Source organism: Acomys minous (genome assembly GCF_964271855.1).
Source record: "Acomys minous genome assembly, chromosome: 17".
Classification (NCBI taxonomy): Eukaryota; Metazoa; Chordata; class Mammalia; order Rodentia; family Muridae; genus Acomys; species Acomys minous.
Window position 1 is genome coordinate 9,895,636 of NC_140500.1, and position 13,110 is coordinate 9,908,745.

The following is a 13,110-nucleotide window of genomic DNA, read 5'->3' on the forward strand; positions in this document are numbered from 1 at the left end:
CATGCAGGCATTCATATGCACCAAAGGACTATTTACTAATAAGGATACTCTGCAGTAAAAAAAAAATGGCATTGAGCTTATAATTCTTCTGTCTATACCTTGTGAGTAAAGGTTTGAATTGTGATTAAGATTGATCAACAGGGCTTTGCATATACTAGGTCATCACTCTATTATTTGAGCTGTGATCCAGGCACTGGATTTTAAATTTCTAAAAATATAAATAAATAGTTACTAGATGAAAATGTAAACCTTTCGACCTCCCTCCACCCCTACCTCTTAGATATAACTGGTTGTTTAACAGTATGGTTTAGTTTTAAGATACCTAGTATATTTTCCTGTTGGTTGAACAAGCTGACCCCGATGTTCCTGGGGTTCGATATGTTTCAAAGATATAGTAAATGTAGTATCTCAGTACCTCCTTCTCAGTCTGATTGTGTTGGATTAAATAAGACAAGAGCGAACGAGTTATGGCCATGAGGCTGGGCATGGAAGAATCCTGATTTTTTTTTCATGTTCTAAACTAAGAATACTGACTCTAGCAATGGGATAACTGTACCTTGTACAATGAGGCAGCTTCAAATTATTCGTGGTCAGTACAATAGAAGGACCCTAGCAAACTGTCATTTAACATTGTGTGTGTGTGTGTGTGTGTGTGTGTGTGTGTGTGTGTGTGTGTGAGTGTGTGTAAAATACAACAGGGGACTAGAAAGAGGGTTCAACGGGTAAAGATAGGCTTTCTGCTAAGCCTGGCAACTGGAATTTGATCCCTGATCACTACACAGTGAAAGAAGAATCAACTCTTCCAAGTTGGCCTTTGACCTCTGCACAGGTGCAGTTGCATGGCATGAGCCTCCCCCATACAATAAATGACTGTAGTAAAAGTTCTGTTTAATAGGATTTAAAGAGCCGAGTGATGTTATCATAAGGAAAGCCCTCATATCTATTCACTAAAGTGTGTGCTTGCTTCAATACACACTGTCCTCAAATCCGTAAAATCCACAGATTCTACAGGACTCTTTAAACTTTTAAAGACAAATCTTGTAGCCAAGCGCAGCAGTAAACACAGCATCTGGAAAAAGAAACTGCACTGTCAGTATTGAGTTAAAGATGTACTAGTGGACACACAGTTTTTCAGATTTTTTTTTTGAGGATTTTAAGAATTTTTCAGTCAAAGGCTTTCACCGTAGGGTATAGTGTACTTTCTGGTGGCAGTTTTAATGTCTATTTTTTTGTCCCTTGCAAGACCCATCCTCGGCTGGTGGCCGAGTCACTTGGTCTTCAAGAAGGGCCAGTAAAAAGGCAGAACACCACAGCGTTAAAGATCAAAAGCTTGCTTCAATATGCAAGGTTCTTAGCTTTCTTGTCTACCCTAAAGTCCTTGAGATACAGCTCCAACCAGAGCTGCGTCCCCAACATCAAACTGCTCAGTGGCTTTGGCCCATCTATCCCTTTGTACCTGGTGTCTCAGTACACTATGTTTCTACAGTTATGTCTTCACTATTAAAGGAACAAACCAGAACAAGGAGCGAATGGAAAATTTCCCGGAACATTATCATCGTAGAGCAGCCCAGAGCTGAGGGCCAGAGTGTTCTGGCAGGACAGCTCTGCCTTAGGGTTGATAGGGAAGAACAGATAAGTTACAGCCAGCTACGATCGTTTATGTCCTCCGAGGGAGTGCTCAGACAGATGAATATGGAATGTTCACCCCCCCCTCCCCATGTCCCATTGGTTTTCTTTAGGGCATGGGGATACACAATTCAACTTATCACTTGGAGATAATGGGAGGTCGTAGAGTCAGTGTCTGGCCTTGTAACCCGTAAAGAAAGGAGTTGTCCATGCGAGGCGAGTGGAACTATGCGTCTTATTGAACTCAAAGCTTCTCTAACTGTGGGTCACGGCCCCGTCTGGGGTCCTGTAACTGAATGTGGGAGCTATACGATTTTGGCAATTGTAAAAAGTTTCAGGATATACAGAGCCCCTAAATTAATTCAAGATAAAACACAATGAATGGAGACATCTTTGATAGTTACCTTCCATATTGCACCATGGGGAATTATTACAGCCTCAGGTCTGAACACACCTGCACACTTTGCACTTTGCACGCCGTCGCACCATACAACACCAACAAAAGCTGCTTGAATATAGCTCAGAATAAAGACTGTTCTATGTTAGGGATGCAGTGTTTTTGCAGTATGTACAAATCTTTCTGTTGATAAACAACGTGGTTTCCTTATGGAATACAAAAACTTTTAATATTTTGCTACTGACAGTCTTTGGCACTCAAGTCTTTGGCACTCAGTATTATTCTGTATTTGACAAACAAACATATACATCCCATTAATATGAAAATTATTTTAATCTTTAATGAATGGTAGAATCATATGTATTTCAAAGAATTGCTTTAAAATAAATTTGTGATTGATTAACAGTAAATGTCTTATTTGTATGTATGTACCTATGTATCTGAGGTCATGTAAAAGTTTCTCAGGTGAAAAGGAGCCATGAATGTACAAGTTTTAAGATGTCTTGATTGCAATTACCTGGGAAAAGTAGTTCACTGGGGAAAATGCCTTCTTGTAGCACAAAAAGGAAGACAGGTTTCAGAAACAAGGGTAAAGACTATTAACTTATTTTCTAGGGCTATAGTGTTCAGATCAAGTTTATTGTCAGCACCATTACTGACAAGCAAACTCGTGTTGAAGCTCTCTGTCTTTATGACTTTCGTCTGTCACAGTCAGGCTCTCAGAAGTACCCTCTGGACAGAGATTAGCCCACAGACTTTTATGGAACTGTCTCTAAGATGAGCAGTTGTAGACTGTTTTGTGTGGCCCAAGATTCAGCAAAGTGCTCTGGTCCATGGCTTGTTTGTGTATGGTTCTGAGCTACGAGAGAATATGTTGTTTTGTTTTACATTTTTTTAAAAATAGAAAATTGAGAGAAAAGAAATGATATTGCTGACAGAGCTTTACCTTTTGTAGTTTGCAAAGGCTAAATCTATTACCCGCCTCCTTTAGAAAGATTTTTCTATTCCTGGATAAGAAGTAGGTGGAGAAATTGCAGAGACAGAGTCATAGCAAAGGCCTAGGCAGTCCTGCAGGATGCTTGGGAACTGAGCTGTGTTACCAAGCTGTCTCTGAGGTGTGTGTGTGTGTGTGTGTGTGTGTGTGTGTGTGTGTGTGTGTGTGTGTGTGTTAGGACATCATGGGTTCTCCCAGTGTGGTTCAGTCTGTGAGTGTGAGCTGCTCCTGGGAACGGGCTGAGATCATGTCTATGACCCTAGTAGGCCTCCTGGCAGCAAGAGAAGTGGCCACTCCAGGGGGTCCTGGCACCAGCTGCTACTGTTCCAGCTTTCTCTGACATCTTCAGAGGCTGGCACCGTCTTCTGCTCTCCTGCAGAGGTTTGTTGCTACTTGTTATGTGATTCGCTTTTCAGCTGTCAGTGTTCCCTGCTCAGCAGAGACTGTCTTACAAATGGCAAGAGTGCATTATTTCTTCTTGTGTTCCCAGTGCTGCGTGCATACAGGGCTGGCACACAGAATGGGCTCAGTAGATAGTAACTGAGTGAATAAATATTCTTATGTGAGACTGAAAAATAGGTAGGGATCTATTATCTAGAAACTCTGTGTGAGGCTCCAAATGGCTGCTTAGAAGCACGTGTCTTATAAGCCAGGTCTTGGTTTATTTCCACAAAATGTTTATGAATGGATTTAACATTTCAACCCAAAAAAAGAGCAGAGTGTACAAGTTCAGTACCACGCTAGAGTTTGAAATCATACTTTATGTGTATGTGCTGGGGACAGTGAGATGGCTCAGAGGGTACAGAGGCACGTGCCATCAAGTGTGACAGACTAAGTCCAGTGCCCAAGAAAACACAGAAGAAGGGGAGGACTGACTCCCATAGATTTTCCTTTAGTCTCACATATGTACCAGGGTAAATGTGCATGCAACCACATACACACAAATATAATGAAAACAATATTTTTTATTAATTTATTCATATTACATCTCGATTGTTATCCCTTCCCCTGTATCTTCCCATTCCTCCCTCCCTCCCACTTCCCCCCTTCTCCCCTCCCCTATGTCTGTGATTGAGGGGGACCTCCTCCCCCTATATATGCTCTTAGAGTATCGAGTCTCTTCTTGGTAACTTGCTATAAAATGAAGTGGTGGAGGGTGATGGAGGAAGAATAATAAAGGAAGATGCCTGACATTGACCTCTGGCCTCCAAACACACATGCACACATGTGCCTATATGTGCATAGACACATACAACACACATACAACACACACACACACATACACACACACACACACACACACACACACACACACACACACACACACACTATAACGGGAATTGCACTCCGTGAAGACAATAGTTGGATGTAAAAGTGTCTCTTCCTTGTGTTAACATTTAACCATCAAGATATGAACATGGACCATTGTCTGCATTGCTTTCCAGGACCCATAATTCCTGGTACAGGGACATTTTCAGGACCATAACTTATAGGAAAATTGATAGAAAATAAATTCTGTATGCTCTAAGTCCAGTCCTATAGAATATCGAGGGTCTAGGTTTATGCTCTGCTCCACTGATGGTAGGTGTCAGCTTCAGATGTCCTCATGATGTGCACACCAGTGTTGAGTGTACCAACTGCTGTAGCGTTTCCCATCATGGCATTTACAGGAAGGTGGAGCGGAATTTTGACAGTCTACTGCACTGGTTAGTTACCATCACGTTTGACACAAGCTGGGATCATCAGGGAAGAGGGCACCTCAGTTGACAAAATACCCCTACCAGATTAATCTGTACGTAAGCCAGTGGGTGCCACCCCTGGGCAGTGGCCCTGGTTGTGTATGAAAACAGACCGAGAGCGAGCTATGAGGAGCTCTCCCACACTTCTGCTTCAGTGCCTGCCTCAGGCTCCTGCTGGCGTCTCTGCCCTGACTTCCCTCAATGGAGGACTGTGACCTGTAAGATGAAATGCACCCTTCCCCCTTCAAGCTTGCTGGTGGCCATAGTGTTTGTCACAGCAATGGACACATAACCAGGACACCAGCTAGTTAGCTAAGTCTCGATTTAGGGATCTAACAGCAGATTGGTGGGCGGGGTGAATCTCTTAGGTTCTGCTGCCTCCATGAACCATCTTCTCTGCATTATTCCAGATGCTCTTTGGCTCGGTGCACCAGGGCTGCACATCAGTTATATACTTAAAACATTCATGTCCATCTTGAGTTTGTCTACCGTAATGCCTGTAATATCTTCCAACTTCTATGAAATGAACTGCAGAGGAGTGCCGTATCCTGTAGAATCACATTCTTGGGTTGGATATAAATTGGCTATCTAATACTAAGTCTCACACTCTCTGTTCTTTGTGCCAGAAACTCCAGGGCCTCTGGGGGAGTGTATGTGATTTGCAGTCAAGGGCACCAAAGCATCTCCAATACCAATTTGAAAAATGTCAACTCATTTTCCCTTCAATGTCATTTCCCGAAAAAAAAAATCTAATAATTTTACAGTTAATTTCTTCCAGTGCAGCACTTGGTTAAAACAAGAAATGGATTTTTATCTTTGTGGCTTTGTTGCTCCTGACATATTCATTGAACTCTCACAAGTAGAGATTAAAAAAAAAATGAATAGTTCAGCAACTTCTTACAGCTAATTGTCTTTGCCATTAAGGGAGGAGGAGCAGCATGCTGATCGACGTGAATGCAGTAGGAGGTGACAGTGTGGGACAAACTGGACGTGGACGAAAGTCATGCATGGCTCTGCGAAGTTGTTCTGAAAAAGGAAACTTCTTATAATTTTGAGTGAGCCCCAAATGAGGCTATGCTAAAGCTTCATGGTCAGGCTTTCAGAATCTCTGCACCTGCTGTGAAATCCAGAGTCCAGAAGTTTTCCTGTTAGGACTGCATACTCCTTACGGGTCCCTGGGTCTTAGCATCTCCTAGTGAATGGCCTGGGACCAGAGTCAGGACACGAAGTCAATGTCTCTTCAAGCAGGAAGAGTGGCCGACCAACTCCTTCCCTTCTGTCTGTTCTTGCTTCGAGGACCTCCTTTCCAGACATGGTAGTAGCATCTTTGTCAGAGCCCTGGGTGATTTTATGTTGGCCCCAGCTCCTACCCTCCTGCTGTAGACTTGTCACTCACAGTATGGATGACACCTTTTTCCCTTCCTGTGTCCGCAGGACTCTTCTTTTGGTGAGTAACTTAGCCATTTACCTATTCCCTCCCCAGCCCTCTTTGCTCATTTACTTTCTCCTCACCTGTGGTGTACTTAACATATTAAGAATAAGGTGGGAAAATAACAGATGAAGTGAAGATAGGAAATATTGACTAAGAAATATTGGGAAATTAAGGAAAGGGTTTAGGGATTGAGAGGCCTTGATGCTATTGCAGAGGATTAGAGGTCAGTTCCCAGCACCATTGCTGTCTGCAACTCCAACTCCAACTCTATTACCCTCTTCTGGATCCTATGGAGACATCTGCACACATGTACCTATGTGCCTGTGAGTGCAAGTGCACACGCATGCACACACACACACATATGCACAGAGAGAGAGAGAGAGAGAGAGAGAGAGAGAGAGAGAGAGAGAGAGAGAGAGAGAGAATTTTTTCCCCAAAAGCAGCACTGGGTTACTGTTTTGGTATTCTAGCTAAAAATAACAATAATAAACCAATGTTCATAATATTCACCATTCTTCCACACTGATGTCCCAGAACCTTGTACACTCACCATGCTTGCCACTTGCTGTGCGGATATCAGTCCCTTGGTTGTGTGCTTGAGGTCTTTGGTACTCCCAAGTCTGATGACAACAGGGTTACAAACCAAGCACTAAAGACAGTCTCTGCCACCACTGTCCCTGAAGGGTGGGGCATCTGAAGCTGTTAGGATCACAGACCATATTCTGGGAGTGAAAAAACCCAGTCGTTTCAGTTAGCAAAGCTTATCCTCCACACTGTAAGTTCTTTATTCCTGTGAGGACAGAGCCTGAACACAGTGTTCGAAAGTGAGGGTGCTTTACATTTTCTTCTAAAATAAGAGTGAAAGTGGCTGCGGAGATAAGGACAGTATGCTAAAAGTTAAATTTATGTAACAAAATTAATTCAGGACAGTCATATTTATAACCTAGAAGAGGAGATTGTCTTTTTGAGTAGAGGTAAAATGAACTAAATGTATAATTTTTTTTTTTACTCAAAAAGCTGTCAAAAACACTTTTAAATGTAGCACTACAAGATATTTGAGTATGTCTTGGTCGTGTTTGTGTTTGTGTGTGTGAGTGGGTGTGTACGTTTCTAATGACATTATTAAATAAACCAAAAGCTAAAATATGCTGAGTGAATGCCAGATACTCATTTCCCCAAGTAAAGTCCTTTAAAGTGTGAAAAACCACTTTGGGGAGGACGACACCCAGTCCCTTTGTTGGCCCCTGCCTTACCCTCCTGCCCTCCTCTGCTTCCCAAGGATGGCCGTGGGGTAATGACCTCCCTGACTCCCTGCTTTCTGACTGGGTTTGCCATTGAGGATCCTCACAGAGTGAAGGAGGAGGAAAGACCACACTTCCCCAGTGGTCTCCTCAATATATATATATATATATATATATATATATATATATATATATATATATATATATATATATGTTAGTGGCACCACCTGTAGTACGCTGGGCCCTTGGGTATCAATCATTAATTAAGAAAATGCCCCACTGGCTTACACATAGACTAATCAGGTGGGGGCATTTTGTCAACTGAGGTGCCCTTTTCCCTTATGATCCTAGCTTGTGTAAAGTTTAACAAAAAACTGGCCGTCAAAATTCCCCTCTGCTTTCCTGGAAATGCAATGACGGAAAAATACAGTACTTTGTACAGTAAACACCTTTCCAAGGTGTGCATGTCATGAGGACATCTGAAGCTGATGCCTACCATCAATGGAACAGAGCCTACACCTTGACCCATAGCACTGGACTTAGAGAGTACAGAATTTATTTTCTATCAATGTTTTTTATAAGTTATGGTCCTGAAAATGTCCCTGTACCAGGAATTATGGATCTTGGAAAGCAATACATAACACCCCCCCACACACACAATCACATGTACCTACCACTTAAGACAGAAGTGACTAGGCCCCACAGCCTGAAGAGATCAGGGCACTTGTCTCTTCACCTCTTCCTTTGATAGAGAACCAGGAATCTGTCTGTGCAATCTACAACTTCCTCCTGGCCTCCCAGAGTCTTAATAAAAGCCTGACCTTTCCTTTGCTCTTGAGATTTCACAGAGGATTGCAACGTGCAAGAGTCCTCTGGCCGCCCTTCTTGCCACCTCTTCTCTTCTCTTTCTCCCTCCCTGTCCTTCTGGCCTCCCCCCTGCCACCCCTCTCATGGTGGCTTTCTATCTCCTCATCCCTCTTAGTCCTACAGTTAAGGAAGCCCTTTAAAGCCCTGTTTTGTGGTTTGTAATATATTATACCATTTCTATCCAGTGACTTTTTCCCTCAATAAACATTGCTTCTGAAGGAATTATTGCCAGCTTCCTTTTTCTAGGCTGATGCCTGCTGATATCAAGATTTCTTCATTATTACTCTTAGCACCTTCAAGATGACCTGGTGTAGAGACACAGCTCTTTAACATCCTGTGGCCTCCCCTTTATGTAGGCCCGAAGACCTGAAATCTTTCATGTTGCATCACCTCTCTTTGTGGTTCCGCATGTTGGTCCCTAAGCCTTTTTTTTTATACCACACTTCTGAAATCTCCAGTTTTTCATATTTTGTCTTGAGGCCCACAGTTGAGACATCTTGTCAGCAGACCCTCCTCCGTAAGGAATCCTTGACAGCTTAATGATAATAAAGACATCAGGAGGATGTACCTGGCGTGAAAGATCTTTACAGTCCTAGGCTGTGCTGGGAATAAAGCCATCTGAAAGTTAGAATCCTGAAATGTGGAGCTTGAGAAGTTCTCTTTGTTCTGGACATTTATTCATTCTTCAACCATTTACTGCTCACACAGGATAAGTGAGGCATCACCTGGATGCTGCAGGCGTACAGCGAGAGAATTGTCTTGCTCTAGTGTTGCAGGCAATGGAAGAACTGGGTATCAGGGAAGTTACACGTCTTCCCCTCCACTAACCATGCAATAGTAGTAGCAGAATAAAGACGTGAACCCAGGTGTCTCATGGACTTCTGCTCCTTTATTCCATGGAACAATAAGGTTGTTCAGGTCTCAGACCCGGGAAGGCTAGGGAAATTTGACATGGCCTCCTTTGTCAGTAGATGTTACAAAGAGGTGTTTAGTCAGGAGTGTGAGTAACATCAGCAGGTAATCAGGGAAGGTTTATGAAAGTTAATTGAGAAGAGAGCTTCACAGAATTAGAAATGGAAGTAGGCCAATTAGAAAACCCATTAAGTGGGAGGTAACAGTTTATTAATAAGTTGGCAAAAAATAAGAAAGGCACTTACAGAGATAGAAATTTAAAAACCTAAATGATTTTTTTTTTAGGGAAGGTGAAAATAAGTATACCTACAGTTTTTACCCTGAGGCACTGACAAGAAAATGCTTCTAAGAGAGTGCTTAAAGAGGAGGGAGGGAAAGAGGAGAGAGAGAGAGAGAGAGAGAGAGAGAGAGAGAGAGAGAGAGAGAGAGAGAGGCAAATAGAGAGGGGCAGATAGAGACAGACACAGAGAGACAGAGACACCAACACAAAGAGAGGCAGAGATGGAGAGACAGAGTGAGAGACAAAGAGAGAGGAGGAGAGAGAGGAGGAAAGTTAGTAACTGTAGTTTCCTGGCCATGTTACTTACCTCATGTAGAAATTTTCCTGCAGAAAGTGCACCTGGTATCGATGTGGCATTAGCTAGTGGAATACATCTTAAGATTATGGACCATGTTGCTTTAAATATTAAAGAAATATTGGTTGTTATCAAGACCTCTGTAGTTAGCTTCTTCTTTCCTTCCTTCCTTCCTTCCTTCCTTCCTTCCTTCCTTCTTCTTTCCTTCCTTCCTTCCTTCATGGTTTTTGTGAAATAGAAACCATGTAGCCCAGGCTGGACTGAACACCTGATATTCCTGCTTCCAACTCCTAGTGCTGGACTCTAGGTGTTGTCCTTTGTACCCGAGGATTATGTCCGCAGAATGTTTGTAAATATGTGGTGTGAGCACTAATGCCTTTTGTGCCTTTAAATATGAAACTTTGGGTAATCTGTCTTGAGGGAAAATAGCCCAAAGTGTGGAAAAATATATGCCCATTGTAGAATAACTCATAGCAGGAGATAGTCTAAGAACTTAAATTATATATGAAGAGAGAAATGACTGTCTTGTTATGGTACATTTATAGGATGAACACCATGTAAATAATTAAATTTATATACTCAAGAAACCTTGAACAATATGGGGGCAATGTTTATGATACATGTATTATGTAAAAGAATATCAAATATAAATTTTTATGTTACATATCTTAAATATTGAAAACTCCACAAAATTAGATGGAGAAAAATAGAACAATATTTTACATTTTAAGCACTTCCTACAATTTGCCCACGTGACGGATATCTAGAAATATCAACAATATTTTTATATTTAATAGTTTTTTGTTTGCTTTTAGAGACAGGACTTCATTTATTTAGGCCAGGCTGGATTTGAATTAGTGATCCTCCTGTCTCAGCCTTCTGAATACTGGGACTATTAAACACAGCTGTTGATATAGTGAAGGCTGAATGCTAGAGCGTGTGACGGTTTGTGCTGATCACCACTTGCAAGATCTAGGCACAAGCAGGAAAGGTAATTCCTTCTTGCCAGCGAGGAATTAGCTAGACAAGATTGGCCTCTGGGAATGCCTGTGAGACTGCACGATAGAGTGAAAGAAGTGTGGAGCCACCATTCCCTGGCGCAGGATTACGGATGGTATGCAGAGGGGAAGTGAGCGGAGCACCAGTCAGGTTTCCTTGCTCTCTACCTTCTGACAGTGGATGCTGCGGTGTGACCCAGCTCCTGTCACCAGGACTGCCCTGCCAGGATGGATCATGCTCTCCAACCATTAGACAACCCTCCCTGCCCTTAACTTGCTTTCTATGGGTATTTTATCATAGTAGCAGAAAAAGTAATAATATAAAAGGGGAGCTAAATGCCTCTGCAGATTCCCTATAAACCCCTTAGGTCCTGCTCTGGAATGGTCTTTAAAAATCACTTTTATAACTGTAACCATAAACTACTTCATGTTTTTGTTAAAGGGTTTACCTGATTGCTTCATTGTAGTTCAGGAGAACAAGGTTACTTTCTGTTTTATTTTAGAACTTTGTCCTTCCTTCCTTCCTTCCTTCCTTCCTTCCTTCCTTCCTTTCTTCCTTCCTTCCTTCCTTCCCTCCCTCCTTCCTCTTTCTTTCTTTCTTTCTTTCTTTCTTTCTTTCTTTCTTTCATAACAGATGGAATCCTGGCTTTGGTTCACATGCAGTGAGTAATTGTATTGGCTTTCATTGGGCACTAGGTTTTCTGGAAAATGATTTTAAGTTAACAGAAGTTAGATATGCTGTTTTAAGATTATAGCAATATTTCCTAAAATGTGGTCCTGATTGGTAGACTTTGTATCAGAGATACCTCTAATATTTGTCATAAAATGTAGATGTCATAGGCTAGGGGCTGTAGCTTAGGAATAGAGGGCAAGAGGTCTTAGTTTAAATCCAAAAGAAAGAAAGAGAGAGAGAGAGAGAGAGAGAGAGAGAGAGAGAGAGAGAGAGAGAGATATTTCAGGATGGGCTCCAAATATTTGTATTCTTGAAGACATATCCAGAGAATTCTACAGAGCCAGGGGTGAGGAGAAGGCTCAGCTGGTAAAGACTTACATGTAAAAGTAAAGTAGCTGGCATAGCCACCCATCTCGAAATGCTGTGCAGAGACAGGAGGATCAATCACGGAAACTCACTGGCCAGCCAGTCCAGCCATGTTGGGGATCGGCCTAAAGGTACAGTGGGAGACTCTCAGAAAATAAGGTGAAGGTTGAAGAAGACATCCAACATGGACATGCAACTTGGACAGGGATGTGCACATGACCCCTGACCCCCACAAGTACAAGCATGTAAACACCATACACATACAGAAGTAAATACAGAAATAATACATAGCCAGTAGTTGGGGAAGACTTGAGGTTTAGAAACTCCTACACAGGCTCTTGTCTGCCCTAAAGTTTATGAGGCGGAACCAGATCTTTTTTCAGTTTCGTGAATTCAAGAGCCCAAGTACTTTCCTTTTCAGATCAATCAGGATTGAAGGATGAAGTCTACCGACTGTTGCCCTGTAATCTTGTTCGAGATTACAGGTGGAGTCCATGGAATGAGCAGTTGGCAGATAGTAGATCACTGGGAAGGTGATTTGATGGATTGATTGCATGCAGGATGAGGCAGACAGCCGCAGATCCCTCTTCTGGGATGCCTCTGTGTTGTGCTTGCCTGCATAGTGTTCAGCAGAGCATACCACTCATGTGTGCTACTTGATTTTCTCATTGCTGAGACCAAATGCCCGGCAGAAAGACCACGGCAGAGGAAGGGTACCCCTTGGCTCATGGCGTCGGTTCGTGGTCATAGGGCTATTTGTATTTGGGCACACATCATGATGGATGGGAGCATGTGCCAGAGGGTACAGCTCGCCTCATGCAACATCAATCAGAGAAGGCACTAGAGAGCAAGTATAACCTTTAAAGGCATGTCACCAGTGACTTGCTCCTTCCAGGTAGGCGCAATCTCTAGAAGTTTCTAGAAACTACTCAAAGTAGTGGCACCAACTGGAGATTAAGTATTCAAAACTGCACCTTGGCCATGGGTGAAGAGTGTTTTGTGTCCATATCATCACATAGTTGAACAGCCCTCCCCAGATACCTCATTCCACAGAGTATGGCCTTTACTCACTCTTACCAGTCACTGTGCATGCTAGTCTGACATGCTATCTCTGGGGTGGTGGTCTCAGAGGCTTCTAGGAGGTTATGAGTGTGAAGCTTTTTATGAGTAGGATTAGTATCTCTATAAAACAGACTCTCAAAAGCTACCTTGCTCCTCCCAGGTGTGCTACACAAAAAGGAGCACCACCCACCCATCAGGAGCACCACCCACCTGTGAGGAGCACCACCC